Source organism: Chiloscyllium plagiosum, chromosome 29 (assembly GCF_004010195.1).
Source record: "Chiloscyllium plagiosum isolate BGI_BamShark_2017 chromosome 29, ASM401019v2, whole genome shotgun sequence".
Classification (NCBI taxonomy): Eukaryota; Metazoa; Chordata; class Chondrichthyes; order Orectolobiformes; family Hemiscylliidae; genus Chiloscyllium; species Chiloscyllium plagiosum.
The window spans coordinates 44060906-44080484 of record NC_057738.1 but is presented as its reverse complement, the minus strand read 5'-3'; the positions used below and the strand labels follow the sequence as shown (position 1 = coordinate 44080484).

Here is a 19579-nt window from a genome sequence, read left to right as displayed (position 1 = left end):
GTAACATTTCACATCTCAATAGGCAAAATTATCATGCAAGTTTTAAACAAACAGGATGTAAATTTCATAGCACTGACATGTTTATTTGGTTTCACTGTATTTGGATGAAATAATAATTCTCGTGGAGCTGGTTCAGTGTACTTTGTTTAGGTTCCCTGGAATTGCATCCATCTATGGTTGGGTAATTATTGCATTCATTTTCCATTCATACTTGTCTTCTTTAAAGATCATTTTAATCCATGAATGATACAGATTTTAAAACTGGATGATGGAAGTTGAATATTGATGGTTTCCATTTACCGTAATAGTTATGAGGAGAAAATGTCAGAGCGATATGAAGGAAATTGTGGAGCTGAGGGCCCTGGCAGCGAAACAAATGGCTACCGATGGTGAAGCAAATAAAATCAGAGAGAGGCCAGAACTGGAGGATGGTAGAAATCCTGGAAGATTGTGGGTCCAAAAGAGAGAAAATTTGAAATCAAGTTGAAAATGGCTACATTCTGAGGAAGGGTCATGGGACCTGAAAAGTTAACTCTGATTTCTCTCCACAGATGCTGCCGGACCTGCTGAGATTTTCTAGCAATTTTTGTCTTCGTTTCTGATTTACAGCATCAACAGTTCTTTTGATTTTTGTTGGAAATGTCAAGGCAACGTTGATGCAGTTAGAAGAAGGAAAGCCAACACACGTGAAACTCTGGTTTCAACTCTCACCCATACAAGAAATCATACTGTATGGAGCTGTAAGAAATAAATCATCAGTTCAATTAGAGAATTATGATTACATTGTGACATAGGAAACATGAAGATGAAATTATTTTTAAACATCAGAAGATCTAATTCTGAGTTAGAGAATTTGTCAGTGATAATTTACTTTTTCTGGAAGTAGACTGAATTTTATCATCTCTTTATTATACTGCAGCGAGCCTGGTTCTTGAAGGTGGAGATGGTTCAACACAGATGATCATGTAATAAAGTTGACTGTAATATTCAAGCTGAAAGCACACTGCAGTACATGGTGCTTGCTGCAGTGTTCACAAGCTGAAGGCCTGTAGATATGGCTGTTGCATGGCTGTAATTACATTTAAATGTAGCAGATTTTTTTTGTGGTTGAATTAAATATAGCTTCTTTTTGTCCACAAGCATGATTGGTGAGATTTATTTATCCCCTAATTTTCTTAGCCTTTGATCATTTTTACAGGTGTATTGAGACGATAATCTACCAGTGAATGTTTTAATGGAGCTGTGTAATAGGTTCAATGTCAACATGGTAGAAAAGTTTCGGAGTTGCAAAAATAATCCACGGCAAGAAATAAGTAAGTTTGAGGTCTGGTCAAGATTATCGAATTGACGATGTATTTTTAGCCTATTAACCATAAGACCTGTTAATTTGAATGCACAATGCCTTAAAATCCTTTCTTATTGCCCTGAACTTTTGATGCCTTAAGGGTAACAACCTGGGAAAGTCCTGTGCATTACATTCCAGTTTACTACACAACTACATAAACTATTAACACAGACATTGGTTAGTCGAACCTTGCCCCCAGTCATCCTCCAGTAGCTGATTAACAAAAACTTCTATTTCCTCTTTCTCACCAATGTTTCTTCTCCCTTTCCCCCCCACAACTCACTCCTCCATTCTCCCTCTTGCCTCTTCCTCAGCTTGCCACTCCTTCACCCTGCACCTGTTCTCATCTGCTACCACTACTAACCCAACCTGTTCCCCAGAAAACAGTTCTTGCCTGTGTTCCTCCCCTTCCTCTCTCCCCACATCTCCTGTCTTGTGTCCCTTCCTTCTCTCTGCACTCCCAATTAACCCCATTGTCCCATTTACTCTGCTCTTCTACATGCTCTTTCTCCCCTATCCTCGAAGAAGTTTGGCATGTTATGAATTGAATAGCATTTTCTACTGAAAGGGTTAAGTGATAACATCAGCATTGTCTGTAGCTCTCGCCCCTTTAAGGATCTGAATTCTGAATCATTGCTCTCTGATCAATCAGATTTAGTTCTGTAAGTTTGTCCTCATAACGTGGACCACAAAACACTTAACTTTCTCTGTTCATTTTGCTGTCAACTCCTTCCTTCCAACACACCAACCTTCTTCTAGTTCATAAGGTACTGAAAGCAACCCAACTTATTTCATATGAAACCTGCACAAACATCTGTTGGAGGTTAAAATAACGTGTTTTGATTTGCAATCAAATCTTAAGGGCGCCATCCTCAAGCTTGATTAGCTTTCTTAGTAACCCACAAAAACATCCTGTGATTGATCAATAATCACACTCAATTCCTTTCATTTTCTGCCATTACTAATGGAGATGCTCTTGGCAAGAACTGAACGTTGATGTCTGCTCTTCCGTCCCGCATTATCGTACACTATCAATATTCAAATCCACCTGTTATTCCTCAACCTACACACTTAATTAGTTCAGAACCCTGTAAAATTCTAACAATCTCCTTTATAGACAACACCTGGCTGTACAACTCTGTGCTATCAATAATTTAAAACACTTGTCACTGAGCTACTCCCAAATAAAGTGAAAAGCAATGTTCCAAGACAGACCTCATAGAATTACACAAGATATACACCACAGAGACAGGTCATTCTGCCTAAACAGTCCATGCTGCTGTTGATTCTCCACTTGAACTCTGTCCCATTTTCCCTTATCTTAATGTACCATTATAACAGTTATTGCTTTCTCTCTCATATTTCCAAAGTAGCGCACTATCCGCTTTGAGATCTCCCTGTGATTGCAAGTTCCACGTTTGTTTCTCCTGAATTCCCTATTTGATTTCTTGGTGACTATCTTTCATGGTCTCCAGTTATGCTTTCCCCAAGAAAAGAAAATATTCTTATACTCCACCAAGGCCATTCATAAATTGAAAGGCCACCACTAGATTACCTCTGAGCTACTTTCTTTTTCAACAAGAGATTCAGCCTTGATGCTCCTTTCCCGACATCAACACTTTTCTGCTGTCATCATGATAAGCTATAAAGTAGGAGCAACAGTAGGCCATTCAGCCTTTAGCCTGCTTCACCATTCAATCAAATAAAATGTCCACAGTTGCTATTGGTGAGATTTGAACCATCCCTGTGTCCCCTGAGCATTTCAGGATTTCTAGTGCTGAGGCAATACCCCTCTACCATCATACATTCCCATAGAAGAAAAGAGCAGGAGTAGGCCATTCGGCCCCTCAAGTCTGCTCTGTCATTCAATATGATCACAGCTGATCATTGAGCTCAATGCTCTCATCCCACCCTCCCTTGATCTCTTTAGCCACAAGAGTGATATCTACCTCCTTCTTTAAAATACTCAATGTTTGGACTCAACCATTTTCTGTGACAGTGAATTCAACAGGCTCACCACTCTTTGGTTGAAGACATTTCTCCTCATCTCAGTCTGAAAAGCTTTACCCATCATCTTTAATCCATGATCTTCGTTCTCGACTCCCCCACCATCGGATACATCATTCCTGTACCTAACCTGTCTCGTCCTGTTAGAATTTTAAAGATTTCCATGGGATTCCCGCCTGCCACCCCCCCCCTCATTCTTCTAAACTCCAGGGAATACAATCGTAAGCGACTCAATCTCTTTTCATGCACAAATCCTGCCATCTCAGGAACTAACTTGGAAAATCTTCCCTGCATTCCTTCTGTAGCAACAGCATCCTTCCTCCGATATGAAGATCAAAACTGCACACATTACTCCAGGTGTGGCCTCATCAATGCTGCAAGACAGCATTGGGGTGGCACAGTGGCTCGGTGGTTAGCACTGTTACCTCACAGCACCAGGGTCCTAGGTTCGATTCCAGCCTTGGGCAACTGTTTGTGTGGAGTTTGTACATTCTCCCTGTGTCTGCGTGGGTTTCCTCTCATAGTCCAATGATGTGCAGGTCAGGGTGAATTGGCCATGCTACATTGCCTGTAGTGCTAAGTGCATTAATCAGAGGGAATTGGGTCTGGGTGGGTTACTCTTCAGAGGGTCGGTGTGGACAGGTTGGGCCAAAGGGCCTGTTTCTACACTGTAGGGAATCTAACTTAAAAAAAGACACCTTTGTTCCTGTAGTTGAGTTTCTCACTATGAAGGCCAACATGTGGTTTGCCTTCTTTTCTGCCTGCTGTACCTGTCTGTCTCCATTTCAGTAATTAGTGCACAAGGACAGCCAGGTTTTGCTGAATATTCCGCTAAATTGATACATTCCTGTTGATAGCATGGTGACCAGAACTGCACAGAGTTCCTAAAAATGATCCAGCTAAGGTTTGATGAAGCTGCAGTATAATTTCCCCACACTTCAATTCTATCCTTCTAAAATTACCAACATGAAGCAATTACTTTACTGCCTTGATGAAATGTGGTCCAACTTTGAGTGATTAATGCATTTGCACTCAACGTTCCCTTTGTACTTCTTCTTACCTAGTCTTGCACACTCCCAGTAACAAATTACTTACCCAGTCTTCCTGTCAAAGTGCAGAACCTCACATTTGTCTGTGTTGAACTTTATTTGCCATTTGCAGTGAAATTGCAATGAGTCAGATGAATTGGATAACTTCAGATGTGGTGAAGTTGTCAGTCATTCCTGCCCAAAGGATGGGAAGTCCAACAGTAGGATGGCCGTGATAGCTAATGTTCCTGGCTGTGAGCTCCTGGTTAGCATAATGCAAGAATGCTTATCATGTGACCACTTTAACTAACTGGAGTGAAGTTAGGTCATGTAGAATCGCAAAATGTTGGATGAGGCAACATGAAAGCTGCAAAATAGTTTCATCCATTTCCTGGATGAGTGTGCATGAAATGATATTTCTGGTACAGATTAAACGGGCTAGCTTTGTTATCTTATTATCAGGGCACTCTTTAATGTTTGAAGATGAAATGTGTAATGGTGGGCCTTGAAGCAAGTTACAACAAGCCAAGATGTTTGACGACGTTGACTACCTGATTAATCTATGTGAAGACAACACGCTCAGCAGAAAAATAAAGTTACTAAACATTTTTGAAGTGAACTTGCAACCCTTATCAATACCTTCACTGCACAACATTTTTTCACATCTTTCCTGTGTCACTGTTTTTGTTTGGACTTGCTTTGAGATAGTGTGCAATAAAAACAAAAGTCACTGGAAAAGCTCAATCGGTCTGGCAGCATCTGTGGAAAGAAATCACTAACTCTGGTCAAGTGATCTTTCCAGCAATTTGTTTGTTTTTTCTGATTTACAGCATCCTCAGTTCCTTCAGTTTTTATTTGACAGTGTGTGTTTGTAGGCAATTTAAGTCACATTGGGATTTCTTCAGCAATTTCAAAACTCTGCTTAATATGAATTTGTGGGCAAGCTCCCAGCAATTCTCCTGGGCATGATTTCCTTGTATTCGGTAATTTCGACACTTAATTAATGTGCTTGTGCAATTTTTTTTTGCCGCCTCCTCAGTATTGACTATCTCCTCAATTTAGTGTCATCCACCAATTTAGAACTTGTGGTTTGATTCTGAAGTCAAAATATTTAATGTAAAATAATTTAATGCAAAATATTTAATGTAAAATGGGCACTGACCCCAGCACTGATCCTTCATGTCACTCTTAATAACTACTCTTCCTTCCCATTCTCTGAATACTGTCTTGAAGCAGTTCACAATCCATTCTGCCACTACTTCCACAGTCTCTGACCTTATTCATTGGTCTCTGGTGCACTTTCTCAGAGGCCTTGAGAGAATGTAGATAAATGACTGCGTTACCAATATCTGGTCTCGCTTGGTTACCTCTTCAAAAATTTCATGAAGGTTACTGAAGCAAACTTTTTCTTTTTAAAATCCAGGCTGACTACTTACTTTCATATTTCTCATGTAAGATATCTATTCTCTATCTGTTGTCTATTTTATTGTTCATCCCATTAACTTTCTGTCATGTTGTACACTGTTTATTAAATTAAGGATTACATGAATTGTCTGCCAATCTTCTGGAAAAATATTTTTTCCAATGAATTTTTAAAAATATGCCATAATGCTTCTGCCAACTAATCCTGGGACACTTATACACAGAAGCAATCCATCAGGATCAGGAGCTTTATCCTGTTTAAGTTTGTTGTTGGAAAATGGGATGAGAACAGGGAACTCAAGAGCTGAAGACCCTTGTTCTACACTGTAGACATCCACAAGTCTATGACTTTAAGTTTATTCAACATATCTCATTTCTATCATTTTAAATAAACTGATTACATTGTTCATCCCATCATTCAATCATGTCTCCTTGTTCTAGCTCCTTGGTAAATACTGACATAATGATTTTAAATTTCTGAACTTCCTCTCTCATAACCGCCGATTAGCCTTTAACCCTTTGACTACCGAGCATATCTAAACCTTTGTTTCCCCATGATATGTGGTTGGTCTATGAGACAACAATAAACGATGAAGATCACACAAATAATCACGCTGAAGCCGCTCACCGGAGAATTGCTTTTGAACTCTGAGCTCACCACCCAACCATATGGAAATTTATTGGAATGTAAATGAAAGTGCAAAAGGGGCGAGATTTATATGTGGAATAGCTGATAAGCGGGTTACCCACCACAAATAAAGCTAAAAAAAATCGAGACACAGACGATAGAATAAAAAAAAATTGTTCTTGAATACGGTGAAAGAGATTGTTTGGAATATCTTAAAGGAATAGCACATAACTATCAAATGAACTAAAATATTTCATTGTTTAATATAATGGCAGTAAAATTTCACGTTAATAAAGATTTTAAAAATCTATTTCCTTTCTCTGGTTAAAGTTTGTAACTCATTTTTATATATAAACCAATAAAACGATATTTATTTTATCTCTTTTTTTTTTCTTATCAATATGTAGTATGTAGTTGTATAAATAAAGGGGACTGAGAAGTATGAAAGAACAGGTGGGAGGGAAAACAATCGGTGAATAATCTCCAGAGGTCAAACGACCCCAGTGGAGAAAGGCTGGTGGAGAACCGCCAGTGGCTAATCATCACCGCCCTGACATAGACCCTGCCCAGCAGGGGGCACCCCGATACCAGACCCTGCCCAGGAGGGGGGAGACCCCGATACCAGACCCTGCCCAGGAGGGGGGGACCCCGATACCAGACCCTGCCCAGGAGGGGGGACCCCAATACCAGACCCTGCCCAGGATAGGGCTCCCCGACACCAGACCCTGCCCAGCAGGGGGGACCCTGATACCAGACCCTGCCCATCAGGGGGGATCCTGATACCAGATTATGCCCAGCAGAAGGAACACTGAAAGCAGACCCTGCCCAGCAGGGGTCACCCCGACACCAGATCCATCCCAGGAGGGGGCACCGTGGCACCAGACCCTGCCCAGCAGGGGGGAACCCTGATACCAGACCCTGCCCGACAGGGGGCACCCCGACAACAGACCCTGCCCAGGAGGGGGCGCCCTGACACCAGCCCCTGCCCAGCCTGCTTTGAGGTTACCCCCCCTCCCCCAGGTCAGTGCTGTCTCAGCGTCTGGGGGAAAGCCCAGCGCTGTAAGCTGAAGGTCAATGACCTTCTCCACTCACCCAGGGTGAGTGCCATCATCTTCTCTCTGCCTTCCCCTCCCTCTGTCTCTGATACTGTACCCACTTCCCACCAAGGCTCATGCTCTCCCACTCTCACTATTACCTACAACATCCTCCCCTCCCNTCATTCCGGGAGAGAAACTGCCCCAATGGGGCAGGAAGAGCCCAGACAGGGGTAGTGGGGGGGAGCTGCCTGACATTGAGCTCCTCACTCCTTACGAGGAGAGCATCCTGACTCTGACCGCCCTGAGCAGCTGGCTGACCGGGTCCAAGCCCCTGGACGGGGATCAGAGGATGCCCCTGCCTTACAGTGCAGGGACTCCCTGAGCGATGGCTATTCCTGTTGACTTGGCTGGGACCAGCTGACAGCCAGGACAGGCTTCCTGGCTTTGTGTTTGTGCTAAAGGGCAGGGCAAGGCAGCAGCACTGTGGGCCTGGTATCTCTGGCTGAGGAGCAAAAGCACAAAAAGGCAAGGCCAGGCAGGGATACTGTGAGCATTGGGGTCAGCTCAGAGTGAGGGAGCGCTCTGACAGTGAGGGGAGATCCCAGAGATACAGCCTGGGGCACTCCCTGACCCAGGTGAGGGGGTGTCCCTGAGCACTCAATGTCCTTGATGCAGAGTTACCAGGGTAACCTGAGGAGCAGCATTGAGGGGCAGAAGTGTCTGATGAGTGGATTGGAGGGATCTTTGAGGTTGGGCATGTGTTGGATGCCAATGTCTGAGGATATAGGGATGCATGTGACCAGTGCCCATGGAGTGAGTCCTGGGATCTTGACACCAAGTATCCAACATAAAGGTTTCTTGGTGCAACTGGCGAGCTTGAGTTTACTAAATACCCCTCCAGTTTCCACATCAAATTATCTTGATGTTTTACCAAACTTACCAAATGAAACAGAAAGCTGAATATTAATGAGACAAGCTAGACCATAACGAAGGCATTTAAGAAGCAGTAATCCTCTTTAATTCACAATCACCATTCCTACTGAGAGACTTACAGTGCCGCTTGTGAAAACCATAAATGATGAAGCATGATGTTCCTGATATTGAGAAAAGCCTCATCAAGTTTTTCACTGATTTAGTCACAATGTCTGATGTAACCCAATTGGTCAGATCACTATAAAATTCCACCCTCGGTTTTCTAGTATTGTCACTATTTTCTTTTGTCCCCAGGTATTATTCTCCTCCCCTCAAAATCAGCTTCTCTCCAATCCACTAAGGTTCTGTCATAGGCATGTCCTTGTCTAATGTGAGTATATTGTATTGTGATCATTCTTCCTTCATGTTCCAATGCCTTTACATCATTTTTACTTTGCTATATTCTCCATTAGTCATTCCTACAACAGATATTATTTTTATAATTTCTTTCACATTGGGTTAGAAAGAAATCCATACAAATTATTGGGGCTGCATTCCTTTATCTGTTTTGCCTCCCTCCTCAGAGTATTAGCTTCTTGCCCCAGTGTCTAATCACTACAGGTTTCCACTTCCACTATTAGGTTATGCATAGCCTGAACCTATTAGTGTGATGGATCCTTTGTTATGTTTCACATGTCTCCAAATGGATTCTATTTTGGTTTGTTGACAGCTGTGTTGCTTTTTCCTCTACTGACATTATGTTATCTAGAGTAAGTAAAGTCACTTGATCCCCATTTTGCTCTTTATCTGTTCTAAGTATATTGTAGTCTGTAATATATAATATGCAATCCTGTCTTTTTTTCTGTAGAAATATCTCAATAATCCTCTCTAAGTCTCGTTTCTCTCAATAAATGTTTGATTTCTGTTCCTTGTTTTATTACAGACATTTAAACTAACTTTTAATAGACTTGCCTCTTACTTTATATCAAACCAGTCATTCAGTCTATCAGCTGTCACTTGTTTCATTGGTGGAGTGAGTGGTTGTGGCCATTCAAGTGGACTGTTTTGTCTTGGACTTCCCACGTCGACACAATGGTCAAGCAGGCACGACAATATCTCTTCTTCAGGCGACTTAGGAAATTCAGCATGCCTATAAGGACCCTCACCAACTTTTACAGATGCACCATTAAAAGCCTTCTAAAAGGGTGCATAACGGCCTGGCATGGCAACTGATCTGCCCAGGATTTTAAGAAACTACAGAAGGTTATGTGCACAGCCCAGACCATCACAGAAGCCAACCCCTCCTCCATGGACTCCATTTACACTTCTTGTTGCCATGGTAATGGTGTCAACATCATCAAAGACCCCTCTCATCCTGATAATACTCTCTTCCAACCTCTTCTGTCAGGCAGAAAATACACAGGCTTGAACACCTGCACCAGCAGGTTCAGGAGCAGGTTCAGGAACTGCTTCTTCCTTGCTATTATTAGACTGTTGAATGGACCTCTCTAATTTCAAATAATGTTGACCTTGTTTTGTGCAGCTCCTTTGCAGCCATAACCTTGTATGCCTTGCTCTGGCTAAGCACCCTATGATGTATATGTTTTATATGTTATGATCTGCCAGTACTGCTCACAAAACAAAACTTTTCAGGTACATGTGACAACAATAAATCAAATCAAAAGTCTTGGATGGTGTCAAGTTTCATGAGCATTTTTGGAACTGCACCATCCAGGCAGGAGGAGAATATTCCATCACACTCTTGACTTACCAGGTAAGGATGGCAAATTCCTTTGTGAATCAGATGGGTTTTAACAACAGTTGCTGGCTTTCATAGTCATTATTACTGAAGCTTGCTTTCAATTCTAGATTTATTGATTGAATTTAAATTCCATCTTCCTGTGTGGTGAGATTTGAACCCATGTCCCCAGAGCATTTGTCCCCGTTTTTGCATTACCAACCATTTACTACATTACCAGAGCCATATAAATTTCTCCAACTATTTTCTTCTATAGATAGATTGACTGACTGGCAATACATTTTCAGCTCGTGACTGACTGGTGTATCATTTTCATGTTACTATCTTATGGAATACTGAGTTTAAGAGTCTTGCTTTGTAGATTGTATCCATCTTCATTGGCTGATGTTTGGCTGGCAAAATGGCAGGTGGGCCTGTTTTAATATTTCACTTTGTATTGCTTGTGGGATACTGTCCTGAGGGAAGACTAACCACAAAATAAATTCAAGATTCGGGCAGTGATTTTTCTTTTAATCTTTTATTGTTTTGTTAAGCAGCGAGAGATGCAGGGCAGTAAAGGTTAAATTACAGCAAAACATGCACTGTTCTGTCTCTTTATGTCTCAGATCTGACCAAAGGCTTCATTTTAAAAAAATGAAAACCAAGTCTTCATTGTGGAAAAGAGACATCTGTTTTGTTGACAAGTTCATTACTTTGATAGGAGAAAATTTATCAGATCATACAAGATAAACTTTGTCTTTTGACTAAGTGGGAATAGTGATTTGTATTGTAAAGGGAAGAAATTTAATGATAAATCACTTACAATGGTTCCTTCGTCATAATGCAGTACTTGGCCCTTTCCCAGGCATTGTTAAAGTGAGAGTTTACTCTATTATAAATAATAAAAGGTACTTGTGAGAGAGTCAAAGGAACTGTCCTGTCAAGATTGAGTTGTTACCAATTGAATTTCTATATTAGCAATTCATCTGTCAGTAATGACTTCTACATCTTTTTTTATACAACGTAAGTTTAGCTTGAGAGGGCAAATCTCAAAAAGCAGTGAAATGCTACCAACTGCAAACCAGTGCATCATCTCCAAAGTAAACTGGCTTTATTATCTTCCGACACAACATTATCCCACTCAACTGGCAACGTGCCATAAATGGATGCATTCAGTAGATTCACTGGCACTTACAACATTGCATCCGGGTGACCAAACAGGCTCGTGGCAATAGTTTATTTCAACGGTAGGTCCACGTTATAATAATTCTTTCTGTCAGCTCCAAGACCGGCAAATGGAAGGGCTGCAGGTAAGGATCAAATTCTGCTCTTTAGCAATGAAAGGTCTTTTGATTGGGCATGTCATTTAACCCTTTGTGGATCAAATTCATGTTTTCCAACTCTTTATTAGACATTTACTGTACTTAATATATCAAAGAAAAACAGCTTTATTTTAAGATTATTCCTTAGGCTTGTTGAATTTTTCCCATTCTGCCTTGATTAACATCAATAAAAATTATGGGAGATGATCAATGTTGCATCAGATAAAACAACATCAGGCAAGTTGGAAAGCTGAAACAAAATTGAGTACGTTTACTAAACGGTATAACCCAATCTGCCTATTGAGAGTTAAAAATCACACAACACCAGGTTATAGTCCAACAGGTTAATTTGGAAGCACTTTCAGAGCACCGCTTCTCCATCAGGTGCTTCCAACTAATGGAAGAACAGCTCTCTGAAAGCTAGTGCTTCCAATTAAACCTGTTGGACTATAACTTGGTGCTGTGTGATTTTTAACTTTGTACACCCCTGTCCAACACCAGAATCTCCAAGTCATGCCTGTTGAGAAGCTTTTATAAGCAGTCTTCTAAACTCCTCAAATGATGAACAGATTTGTAACTGCCTCCTAAGTTACATCTTAAGATTATTTTCTCAGTATATATAAGAAAGCTGAGAAATAGGCAAAAGGATTCACCAGAGAGAGATATCTGAGTAATCACGCACCTAACCTGAGATAGGTTGAACTGACCAGCACTAAGGTGCTATCTCCTGTTTAAGACTAAGATTCTGTAAAGATTAATAATAGAGATGAACTAAAACCCAACAAAAAAAGACTTGGAAGTACAATTGCTGGTTGTGTTGGACCTCCATTTTGAAGTATACATAGAACATAGAACATGTCGACATCTCCAAGACATGTCGAACCAGGATGTGTCATTCACAAGTTTTATAGGTTCTTTTTCTGGGAAATTTTTCAAGAGCTTTGGTTTCAAAATGTCATGTTTAAAAAAAGGGGAGTTTATCAATAAGTTGTGAACCATCCATATCATCGGCATGTGCCATCTTCTTCTCATGCCGGTTGGCAGAGAGTTCTATCTGTTATGGAGTGAGTGCACAGTCTTTGCAGTTCAGTCCTAACTAGGCAGATAGCCACACCTAGGACTGTGTCAAAATATTTCAGTAGCATTTTCCAAAGTGCTAACCCTAATTCTACAAGAAACAATGGCTTAATGCATTCAAAGAACATCCAAAAAAACAGCAGCTGTACAGAAGAGAATAAATTGCTTGATTAGTCAACAGAAAGAAAATATTCTGTTTTCAACAGAATATCAAACAATAGCCTGTTTGTGAAGGTAGAGCATGTTCATCTATCTATAGAGTCTGAACTGCAAGGACAAAATGCTGTTGGACATTGCAGAACAAACGCAAAACACCACGATGCAATACAACAAAGCAAAACGTCAACTCCAGCCTTCTAGTCTAACAGTACTTCTGCACTAAACCTCTGAAATGCAGACATCCAGATGAGAGGCACTTACCTTAATTGAAGCCCTCTGTTGATGGAGCTGTGTATTCGAATACAATCACCAGTGTTTATTTTGGGTCGAGTCCCTCAATATCGAGGCTAGTCTTCACATGAACTTCACTGTGTTTAAAGTAGAAAGACGGAACCAAATTCCTTTGAGAACCCAGGGCCGATTGAACGCACCATGTTTCATTTAGATGTTTGTACATGAAGGAAGACAGCCAGCCTGCTCCGACTCGGAGCTGCCTGTTCTCCTAAGCATGGGGGAGGGGGGTGGTGGGATGCTCATTGACCTGATTAATGCATTTTAAAACATAACATCTCTGAAGCAGAGTTTCTTGGTCACTGTAGATATTTCTGTGGGAAGGCTGGTTCATTTGGGAATTCTGTCTGTCTGTCTCACACTGCTGGCTTTGCAGCGGGTGTGCAGAGGAGATGGTTAGTTAAAGTGAGCACTAATCATGAAGAATTTGTCCTCATGCATTGGACGCTCCTGATATACTGTGATATAACCAGAAAGATTATTTGGAACCACTAGCTGTGATTATGACTGTGTTCGATAATAGCCCGCATCGCTCTGGTCCAAAGACACACTGAACAATTCATGTATTAATAAAACCTTCAGTGCAGCTGCAAACGGACTTAGAATACAATTCGAGTTCTTAAAACAAAATTGAAACGAAAGGATTGAAAATAGACATATAGCCAAAGAGAATTAACAAAATATACCTGCCTTCCTGTTGTCATAATAACTAAGTAGATAAATATTCAAGCACATATACTTACAGACTGGAAAAGCCCAGAGAATCCATTCTTCTGAACCAGTGGTGTTATGCTACACACACTGTTCTTCAACAGAGATAATTTCAAAGATAAGTCAAGCTGAATATACTCAGCACCATCGGTCGCTGGCTTCACAACTGCCATTTAAGAGAGTTTAGCAGCATTTTCTTATTTTGCTTTAACACATTCTGGACACACAGTTTTCCAGGAGTCAATTTAGATAACGTGCTGGAATGACATCACAGACAACTTTCGCACCCTCCTGTGAACATCACACTTCAGTACCACCAGCTGCCAGTTTATCAAGGACCACAGCAGCTCAATCTATACGAGAATATACTTTTGCTTCTGTCAATCTTCCTTTTATCAGCAGTAGTTCAATGAAGAGAAAGTTACTTCAGCTATTAACGTGCTGCAGAGAAGCAGCTGACACTAGGAGACATGTCGACAGCTTTCAGGCACAGTAAACCATTCTGTAAATCATTAAGATTATTATTGGCTAGCAGGGAGTGCTCCAAAACTCTAATCTAATCTTGGTTTTACATGATGGGTTTAATTTTTTGAGTTCAGCCTGGGAGCTATATTATTGGAGCCCCTTTCCATTAGATTACAAACCCAGAATTACTCCCCATAGTCCATGATTTAACTGTGATGGATCATTACATCTTCCCACGCAGAAGGAGGCCATTTGGTCCATCACAACACTGTTGGCTTCTTTGAAAAAGCAATCTGTGAATTAATGTACCTTGCAAATGTTTAAACTTCCTACAGTCTGGTTTGCCACAGATTGCCTGCTGCATTTATATAACATATTGAATTGTATTTATGCTCTTAGAATTTTTAAGATTGTTTTACAATTTATATTGGGAATAGATGATAGTGAAATAAGAGTGTATGGGAAGACCAAATCATTACACCGGGTGATTTGGCAATGAAAGATAGCTGTTTGTATCATATGAAACCATGATTTTCACAAGGGAAAGAGTGAACTGTTGGTAATATTAACCATGGAGAGGTTACTTCACATTTGAATGACACTCTTTTAGTCCACAGGTATGTTTCCTGTTTATTATTTTGTAAAGTTTATGATCTCCACTAAAACAGTGGAGAGAGGAATATTACATCAAGCCATTGGACATGCAGCTGCTTATATCAATCGCACTGCTTTCCAGGAAAATGATGTCAGGCTAAAGGATTCAGTCACAACCCAGCTAATATCTAATTATTTTCCTGGACCTAAGTTTTAAGGTGACACAGTTTCTGTAAAAGAAGTTGCATCTTTTAGTTCCCAATGCCCAAGTGCAGATTTAATTTAATTAACATATGGTGAAAGGTAACATTTACTTTTGATTGGATTATAGATATATGTCAAAGTTATAAAACGGCTTACACTTGTGTGTTGTCAAATCTGTCTATCACTATTCACCAGCTAAGCGAATAATTATTTCCAATCAGTTTTGCCCATCCTCTGATCCTATATTCCTTCAATTGTTTCACTTTCATTTCCCAAGCCAATAACCTCATCCTCAATGTTGAGATAGATTTAGAATCATAGATTCTCTACAGTGCAAATACAGGCCATTCAGCCCATTGAGTTTTCACCGACCCTCTGAAGAACATCCCACCCAGATCCACCCCACCACCTTATGCCCACTGCACACTGCAGGGAGTTTTAGCACAGCCAATCCACCTGACATACACATCTCTGGTCAGTGGGAAGAAACCGGAGTACCCAGAGGAAATCCAGGCAGATATGGAGAGAATGTGCAAACTCCACGCGGTTAATGGCATAACAGAATCTGAATTATGTGATTTGACATGGTGATAGAATCTAGTAATTGTTTCTATTGTATTTTTAACATTAAATTTACACAACAATTTTAATGCATCAATGATTGAGAGGGCCTCAAACAATGTTGGACCAGAACTTAGCCCCGATGTCCATTTGGGAACAGAAAGCGGATGGGTGATTCCAATAACAGATAGTGAGGAATCCATGCTTTCCGGCCTCTGCTAATCTGAACAGGAGGGTTTCAGTTCAGAGGATGGAGATGTGGGAGGGAAAACTTGTGTTCATCAGTGGTGATTCCCAGTGGATATTCTCATGGGTATCAACTAGGGTTGTTCATTGAGAGAGGCTGTTAGGTGTGAAAATGATCAATGACCCTCTGTTTACTATGAGGGAGAGGCAACCCAGGGTGAAGGAAGCCACTGAATGAATGGATGCACCCATGGAAGACATTTTACACTTTTCATAATTTACCTACTGGGTCTCCACTCTCTCATCGTGCAGCTCCAGACAGATTTGGATTAACAGCTGGCCTGGCTTCCTATTTGCGCCCCCCCACCACCGCATTCACACTTCAGAGTGATACTGGTAATAGTAGGACTGGCACAGTGGTAATGTCACCAGACTTGTCATTGTGAACCTGTAGCTAATATTGTGGGACATGATTTGAAAACCTACCATGGCAAATAAAGCAATTTTTAATTCAATAAAAATTTGGAATGAAATGTTATCCTAATGTTAACTCATACTGATTGTTATAAAAAATAACATCTGATTCACAAATGTCCTTCATGGAAGGAAATGTGTTGTCTTTATCTGGTGTGGTCCACATGTGACTCTGAATTGCCCTCTGTGCAATTAGAGAAAGGCAATAATTGTGAACCTACCCAGAGATGTCTACACCCCATGAGCAAATTTTTAAAAATATTGTGTCTCAGTGAGTTACCTGTTTAGGAGATGAGTTATCATTTGGACAATAAATCACCTGGAATCAAGGGATTAAGTGACAGCTGATACTAGATCCTTCCCCCATCCCTTATATCATCCACTGACTGTGGGAAGATAGAGTTAAAATCTATACCAGTGAGTCAGAAAAGTTATAGAAAATTGAAATCAAAGTGATCAGTTTTGGTTGGTCATAACAACATCTTTGTTCAGGTCCTGTTCAGGAACTGTCTTTCCAATGAAGTTAAATATTGATATGGTCTTTGGGTTCAGTGTAGATTGCAGAAAACTGACAGAATAAACGAGTAGGGTGAGGCTGAACATAACGAAATGTATGGTCAGGACAGCACATCCCAAAGTAAGTTCAAGACCACGAGTGGGGATGTCAGCTGAAACTGTAGGTTTACAAACCTCAGGGCAGCAAGGGTGGTCATGGAGCTCTGACTGAGTTATAAAATGTGGACTAATACAGGACATCCCTCCCACTGGTAAGCCTGCATCTGTATTCATACTCCACTGGATGTAGGTTTGCTTGCTGAGACCCTATACAGACAACAAGCAAAACTAATGTCATTTACAAAATACCGTGCAAGAACTGTAACAAACACTACATTGGACAAACAGGCAGAAAACTAGTCACCAGGATACATGAACACCAACTTGCCACAAAATGACATGACCCCCTCTCACTAGTATCCTTACATACGGATGAGGAAGGACACCATTTCGACTAAGACAACATATCCATCCTAGGACAAGTCAAACAGAGACACGCATGAGATATCCTAGAAGCATGGCATTCTAACCAGAACTCTATCAACAAACACATCCAGTTAGACCCCATCTACCACACCCTGAGAAAAAGAACAGGAAATGACATCAAACAAACCCAAACCTATAAATAGAAAGCAGGAATTATCAGCAGTGCTTCACCTGAGGCCCACTGAAGATTAGATTAGATTAGATTACATTACATTACAGTGAGGAAACAGGCCCTTTGGCCCAAAAAGTCCACACCGACCCGCCGAAGCGCAACCCACCCATACCCCTACATTTACTCCTTACCTAACACTATGGGCAATTTAGCATGGCCAATTCACCTGACTTGCACATCTTTGGACAGTGGGAGGAAACCGGAGCACCCGGAGGAAACCCACGCAGACACGGGGAGAACGTGCAAACTCCACACAGTCGCCTGAGACGGGAATTGAACCCGGGTCTCAGGTCTCAGGTCTCAAGATGTTACCTAGTAAGGTGACAAAATGTCTGGAAATGAACCTTGCAGCTCAGTGAGCAAACCTATATCCAGAATCTCAATCTGAGCTACAAATTGTCTCAAAACTTCACTAACTCATACCCAACCTCGGTTCCCACTCAAAGATTGCAACAATTTCCAAGCCTCAAAATGGGGAGACTATGGAAAAAGAAGGTTAAGATCTGTGATAATATCAGATCCAGCTGAGACATTCAAGAAGGCATTATCTGATTATTTTGTTAATGTGCAAAGGTATGCAGAAAAGGTTGGAAGATGACACTAAGGCATGATCCTCTTTTGGAGAGCTGGTGCAAACATGATGGGCTGAATGGCCCCCAACAGCACCATCACAATTCTGTAATTCTGTGGGAATGTCATATGATCTATGTTTGTATTAATCACAGAAATAATGTGATTGATGAAAAGCAATAGGAGATACTGAGGACTGTAGATACTGGAGAGGCACAGCAAGTCAAGCAGCATTCAAGGAGCAGAAGAATTGGTGTTTTGGACTGGGAAGTGGGAAGAAGGCTGTGAAATAAATGGGGGAGGGGGTGGGTCCAGGGGAAAGGAAGTTGGGAAGGTGATGTAAAGATACAAACTCTGGGTTTGGGCAATGATAGTACTGAGACAGTTGACAGAAGTAAGCTGTGTCTCAGGCATGTCAGAATTCAGAACAATGGGCTGGACGTGAGACTTGCAAATGAGTTGATCTCATAGCTACATGGAGCATAAAGACTGTGCTCAGTTCAGTCTTCCTCTGAGGATGGAGATAGAACAATGATGAAGGTGCACATTCTTTTTCCAGGAACTTATCAGGAGAGTTCTGGTAACGCAGAGGACAGATGGAAGAATCTGACTCATTTGCTTGATGCCAGAAGCAGAAAGAATGTCAATGTTTTAAGATGAACCAAGGGTCACCATTTGAAAATAAGGCCATTGCCAGGGATCTGCTGGTTTCTGCAGACAGGAACGGAACTCTGAAAGGGCATTACCATGGAGACAGACCACTGAGCAGAGACAATGGAGGAAAATAAATTGTTAATGGACACAAATCGGCTAAGGTGGATGAGCAGAGGTAACGTACTGTGTAGAAAACACACATACTGTCACTGGTGACTATGGCCAACTCGCTTTACTGGTTGAATGATCAATTCAAACAATGGACCAATTCTCAAAAATACTCCCAGTAATGGGTTACAGACCAGAATCTCAAACTAGCTAATGCAGCTGGAAAATAACATGGTGAATTCCAACCCCCCAAGAAAGTGTTCAGGACCCAGAAAATTCCCAGAGCTCGCTCACTCAACTGCCATAATATCGCTGGAAATGCAGCTCAGATGAAATCGGGGTTCTTATTGCAATATTAATCAGATACAACTTATATTTTTTCTGGTTCTGACTTTTGTATCAGTGTTTGTAGTTAAAGTCAAATTAATCTAAGCTGTAAAATTTCACAATCTCACTTCAGGTCCTGGGATATGAGAGGCTATCAGCAGAATTGTAACCACAGTATTGGGGTTTATTAAACAGCTGTGGCTGACGATGACTAAACGTAAGCTATATTTATTGATAGAGGCAAAGCCAACCACCATTATGCTCCGTCAATTTATTATTACAATATTAGTGCCCCTGTCTGAGGGTCTTAAATCATTCCTGGCAGCATTCTCTGCCAAGGCTTATTGTAATGCTTATTTCAACACTTCAGACTATCACTGATAATGACACACAGGCTGCAGGTACCAGATGTAGTTGGCAATGTCAGTTTTATTTTAAGTGTTTACTTCTAAACATGTGGACACAAAACATCTATCTCTGACCAAAATAATTATTTTTGCTGTAAACGAGCCATACAAATCTGTACCATAAATAAACTAGTGGAAT

The 19579-nt window shown here is 41.0% G+C and overlaps 1 protein-coding gene across 7 annotated transcripts in view; it reads right to left on the bottom strand.

Moving 5' to 3' along the window:
- Positions 1 to 19579, bottom strand: part of LOC122564562 (cadherin-12-like) — a 584392-nt gene that overhangs the window by 251025 nt on the left and 313788 nt on the right. The window contains exons 1-2 of one of the 7 annotated variants that reach the window (XM_043719637.1): positions 13710 to 13961; positions 12937 to 13043 (exon numbers count right to left, since the gene is read on the bottom strand). The exons of 4 other annotated variants lie outside the window; for them this stretch is intronic. The gene's annotated coding sequence lies outside the window, so the exon portion shown is untranslated. Of the gene's footprint in view, positions 1 to 12936; positions 13433 to 13709; positions 13962 to 19579 lie in introns of those variants that run through there. 2 more of the 7 variants (XM_043719642.1, XM_043719636.1) reach the window with 2 other exon arrangements.